This window comes from Palaemon carinicauda, chromosome 15 (assembly GCF_036898095.1).
Source record: "Palaemon carinicauda isolate YSFRI2023 chromosome 15, ASM3689809v2, whole genome shotgun sequence".
Lineage (NCBI taxonomy): Eukaryota > Metazoa > Arthropoda > Malacostraca > Decapoda > Palaemonidae > Palaemon > Palaemon carinicauda.
The window spans coordinates 46,723,214-46,729,213 of record NC_090739.1 but is presented as its reverse complement, the minus strand read 5'-3'; the positions used below and the strand labels follow the sequence as shown (position 1 = coordinate 46,729,213).

The window sequence follows — 6,000 nt, the reverse complement described above, 5'->3', positions numbered from 1 at the left end:
GATGGAATCTTGACAAGGCAGACTGGGCTAAATTTCATGAGCTAAGTGAAATTGAAGAGAGGGCAGAACTGTTTGAAAGTATTAATGATACCATAGACCCACTGAATGGAACTCTCCATACAGCAGTAATAAATTCGATTCCAAAAACCACAGGATTATTTAAATGACGACCATTCCCGTGGTGGACTTCAGAATTAACAGTCTTGCACTGAGCCACGAGAAAATCTCCTGACTAGATTACGTATATGCCGTACTGACGAAAATTTGATAACATATGAAAAGTGTAGAGCACAGTTCTGTCTTGCCTTGAAAGAAGCTAGACGCCAGTCTTGGGTGTCTTTTGTTTCCGCCATTAACAGTAGAACACCACCATCTTCTGTATGGAGGAAAATAATAAAGATTGCAGGCAAATTTACCCCAAACCTACCACCAGTGTTGAAAGTGAGCAGTCAATATGTGACTGAAGCAAATGATGTTAGCAATGCCCTGGCTGATAATTTTTCAAATGTATCATGCAAGTGTGTAACACCTCTTGGTCACCAGTATAGGAGCATCGAAGAAAAGAAAATTTTAAATTTTGCAAAAGGAAGCGAAGAATCATACCTGCTACTTGTAACGATACAGCCCCTGGACCCGATGGAATTCCATATGCAATGATTAAACATGTACATTTTAATACAAAGTTATCTATTTTTAGAATTACTACTTTTTAAAACCAGGTAAGGACAAGTTTTTAGCAGCAAACCATCGACCTATTGCATTGACATCTTGTTTATGTAAAATCATGGAGAAGATGGTCAATGCAAGGTTGATGTGGTACCCTGAAAAGAAGGGTATTTTATCACCCATTCAATGTGGATTCAGAAAAATGCACTCAACAACTGATGTGTTGATATGACTTGAGTCCTCTATTTGTGAAGCCTTTGCCTCCAAACAGCACCATGTGACAGTCTTTTTTTACCTTGAAAAGGCATATGATACCACATGGAGATATGGTATACTTAAAACAATTCATGAATTAAGATTAAAAGGAGAGCTACCACTATTTATTCTGTCATTTCTTTCACTTAGAGTTTTTCAAGTGAGAGTGGGGGACACTCTATCAGAGAGTAAATATCAGGAAGAAGGAGTTCCTCAGGGTATTGTGCTGAGTGTAACCCTGTTTGCACTAGCAATTAATGGGATATCCTTAGCCATTCCTCGGGATGTTCTCGTAACATTATTTGTGGATGATCTCTCCATATTATTTGCTTGAGCTAGAATGGCAATGATTGAGAGAAAGCTACAACTCTCAATTGACAAAATTATCCAGTGGGCCGATATGAATGGATTTAAGCTCTCGACAAGTAAAACTACTATTGTCCATATTTGTCGTATCCGGGAGTACATCCAGACCTGGATATATACATTAAAGGTCAACGGATCCCATGTGTAAGCGAAGATAAATTTTTAGGTTTGATATTTGATTGTAGGCTTACATGGGTTTCTCACTTGAAAGCATTAAAAGCTAAATGTCTCAAGGCTCTGAATATTTTAAAAGTATTGTCCCATACATCGTGGGGGCAGACCGCAATACTATTTCAAAATTATACAAGGCCTTGATTTTATCCAAAATAAGTTATGGGTGTGAAATATACTCCGCAGCCACCCCAAGTTCAGCGGTTAAAGATATTGGATTCAATACATCATGCTGGTATTAGATTGTCCACTGGAGCATTTAGAACCTCACCTATCCCAAGTCTCCTTGTTGATGCTGGAGAGTTACCTTTAGACCTTTACCGAATGTCTTCTATTATTTAGTATTGGTTTAGATTGCAAAGATTCCCTAATTCTTTAGCCTTTCAGACTGAAAGCCTTGTCAGGCACTCAGCATACTTTGAGTTGCACCCAAAATCTCCTCAACCTTATGACTTTTGGGTGAAACAATTATTAAACAGTCTTGATATAATTAGATTTAAGGTGCTTCTATTTAAGGTATCATCAACACCTCCAGGGAAATTACCTGAGGTATCTTTTTGTAAATACTTTAATGTAGTTAAGAAGAATATGACTGACTTAGAATCCAGGTCTCTTTTCATGGAACATGTTGTAGAACATTGGGGATCGACTTTTACATTTACTGATAGCTCCAAATCTGATGCTGGCGTTGGATTTGGAGTACATAGTAATGGTTTTAATTGTATAGGTGCACTTCCTCTAACAGCTTCTATATTTACTGCCGAACTGTATGGCATATTAACCGCTATTGAGAAAATAGCATTGGAAAAGGAGGGTAATTTTACCATTTTTAGTGATGCAAGGAGTGTCCTTCCAGCTTTAGAAGTTTTTAATTCTAGTAACCCTCAAGTTTTAAAGATTTTAGAATGGCTTTTTATTATTGGACGGAGGGGTATAATGGTTTGATTTTGTTGGGTTCCAGCGCATGTAGGTGTGTCTGGGAATGAGAAGGCAGATTCACTGGTCAAGAAATTGGTTTGCAATAAATGGCAACAGCACTGGGATAGTCTGGATGGCAATGAAATGAGAGAAGTAACAAATTTCATATCTCCTTGGAGGTATAACATGATGCCCCGAAAATGGGAGACGTCTCTTTGTCATCTCCGTATTGGTCACACTCGGTTGACACACGAGTTTCTGCTGAAGGGCCAACACCAACTGTATTGCGATGACTGTTTATTACCTTTAACAGTTAGGCATTTGTTGACCGAGTGCCCCAATTATAATAACTTAAGAAATAGATATCTGTTTGAGGCTCGAGATGAGGATGGCAGGTTCATCCTTGCCAAGATTCTTGGACATGATGTGTCCTACTATGTGAGTTGCATTTTTAGATTTATTTCAGAAGCAGGTCTTCTGAAAACTATTTAGCTTCTATAATGACGTTCAACTTTTATGGTTTTAATTGAATATTCTTTTATTATTTATATAAAATAAATGATATCGGCATCAATGACCTTAGTTGTCAGGTTGCCTGAAAACTTTAAATCAATCAATAAATCGCTTGCTGTTTGCTTGCTTGACGTTCACTGGTCAAAGACTAGTGATCATTAACAACTCTGCTCCCCTCTAGGCTTCTGATTCAGCAACCACTTCCATGAGAGCAAGCTGCTCAAGAGAGCACTCTCTGGCATAGATCGATTCTCTTCTCGTTCTTGGGCTTACACTACTTACTTAGACTTTGTAGAGTTGAAGGAATTTTAACAGTTTTTTTCCTTCTGGGAACCTATAACTACACCCTTCTTCGATGATGGAGATAATACGCTAATGTAAAGCTAAGTGCCCCTCGCTCTTATGGGTTCTTGTTCGTGTATCACAAACAGGGCTTCTTGGGTTCCCGAGGTTTTTCATCTCCCTTTACGAGATCAGAGGGATCTGCATCAAGGTGGCTAGGTTTATGCATTAAATCCGGAAAACTCATGGGAATACATCCATCATGAACGTACGTGTTTTCACTTACACTTCGTTCATGCTATAGAACGGCTTACGAGCCAATTGCCTCAAGAACCTGTTTAGTATAGGGCTGCTCATGAGCCGACTTTGCTTGAATAGGAACTACGCTAGTTAGGCAGTCTTCTGCAGAAAATTGGATCTCTGATGTGGTAGGGGGCAGTTCCTTTAAATCTGTTCCTCCTCCTCCATCAGGAGACACAACCACATGGGGTTACTGCCATTATTTCCCTCTTATAGAATTGAAATTCAGTGCTGTCTAAGAAACAGTTATAGCAATGTACTTGCTACAATTCGGGCTGATGAGAATAACAGGTTCATGGAGTTTTGTGCACTGGCAATCTCCATTGGCCCTATGCCCTTGAATCTTAGTGGGAGCACATTCAACCTCCATCTGCAAAATTCATTCTGGGGAAACATTTTTTTGCCTACTCTTCATGGAACTCAGTCTTGTTCATGAAGTTGGCCAATGACTTTCTTCCGTAACCGGAGCTCTTCCTTAGGCTGGAGTGGTTGGAATATCTTCCTTCCTCGTGGAAAAACCCCTCCCTCGAGCTCAAAATATTCTGCTTATGTTTTTTTCGCCAAGGAAAGAAAGTCCATATTTTAGCTACAAAAGATACTCTCTTGTATCTTTCATCTTCCTTCAGGAAATGGGAAGCAGTCTCTCTCTTCTTCCTCATGATTGGAACATCGGATCTCATGGGAAGATGAGGTACGCCAGGATACTGCTGAGCTTTGTCGGTCAGACTTCTCCACTTTTAGTCTCTACTCGTTAGACAAGCTTAACCTTCAAACCTTGTCATGCGAGGAATGTTTTGCAATCAACCAGTTAGTCCATAATTTCTTGTACAGGATCTGCCCTTGTCTAGAAGACCTCGGACTACTGACTAATCCTGAATGTCTCAAACTCATGAGAGTCATCTCCCTCACTTTACCTCTATCTGAAAATTAGAGTAATTGAAGGAAAGACACGAATATCATATCCAATACGGGTATCTGTAGACTGGGTCATCAACCTCTACAAACTTCTGCAGGTTTGACAAGACTGTATCAGTCCCCGTCGAATGCAACCTCTTCAGGACTAGGCGAGTCTCAGGTCCTTCAGCATTAAGAATTGTCCTTCCCTTGGTTCTCTACAAGATCTGAGCAAGAGATGGTCCTGGTAAAAAGGTTGCTAGACGAGAATCTCTCCTAGGGAGCTGATCTCCTCATCCTTCTTGGATTTGACGCTTCCTATAGAAGCATCAAAGAAGGGGACAGCACGTTTTGCCAACCTTGGATGGCCTAAGGGAGGGCATTAAAGTCCCATTTCTGATTGGGACCCACTGGTTCATATACCTGTCTTTGAGTCCTCCTTTTCATACCAGGGATCATATTGAGGCCATATCACAGGAAAACAATTAAGAGTTTGCTCCATATGTTCGATACGCTTCGCTAACCCTAGGAAGGTCAAAGGAGGCTTATAAGGATCTCATTTGTGACTGGGACACACAGGTTATACAGTATACCAGTCACAGAATCCCTCTCCTCATCCTAGAGGCGACCCAGAGCTCAAAACGTTTTAGGGCAGAATCCATCCATAACATTTAAAGTAGCTCCTGTGTGACACAGGCCATGCCACTGGTAGGGTAAGAGCATGTCTGATCTTCACCTCACCCTATCTGCAAGACATGACCCACAGAAGACCCGATACGGATTCTCTATCGCTCCTGTGGTGGTGACACAACAAGTGGTTTAAGAATACCTCGGGCTCCTTGTTGGACAAGTAGCAGAAGGTTGAGGGCATCGGTTAGCCTGGGTGAGGCTGGGATGAATTAAAGTATGTCTGGTTCTTTCACTTTCTTCATCTTCCCCTCTTTTGGGAAACAGCGCCATGGGTCCCTTTGCAAGCTAGCTTCAACCTCTGCAGGTAATAACCACTTTCCTTTTGTAACCTAGTATAGTTTATTGTTACATACTTATGTCCCCACGTCTCCCGTGAGGTAGGCCTTGGGAAATGCCTATTTATGTGTAGGGTTCCAATTTAAACTAGGCACATTCTTACCTGGACGTTCATATGATATCTCTCACAACTACTTGTGTTGCTCAGGCTGTTATCATTCTCACTTGTATTGGTAAGCGAAGTGGCAAGGTTTCCCTCGATAATTATAGTCTATACTTTGCTAGGTAAACCCGGGACATTGACTAAGCCAGTCGTTGAACTTACCACCTACCTAATGGTGAGTCATCCACAATAAATAACATAATTTTTGTTAGTATGGGAACAAATAACAAATTCGGAGATAATTTGTATTTTTCTGTAACTAATACAAACCTGTAGTTATTTATATAAATTGTCCTGCCATCACCTGTCCCCTGATAATTCCTGTCTGCAATAAAAAAAGTGACATGGTTCATTAACCCATGAGTAGATATAGATGGCTGGGTAACCCCCAGCTACCCCCTACCCACCCACTATAAGTGGTTAGGTAGGGCTGCCACCTCGCACTTTAAATCTAGTGGCTGCCTTCTAGCTCTGTCAAAAGTATATCCACAATAAATAACTACAGG

At 40.7% G+C, this 6,000-nt stretch overlaps 1 protein-coding gene across 1 annotated transcript in view; it reads left to right on the top strand.

Annotated features, from left to right (window-relative positions):
• LOC137654601 (myb-like protein X) overlaps window positions 1-6,000 on the top strand; it is a 174,832-nt gene that overhangs the window by 123,811 nt on the left and 45,021 nt on the right. The gene's annotated exons all lie outside the window — the stretch shown is intronic.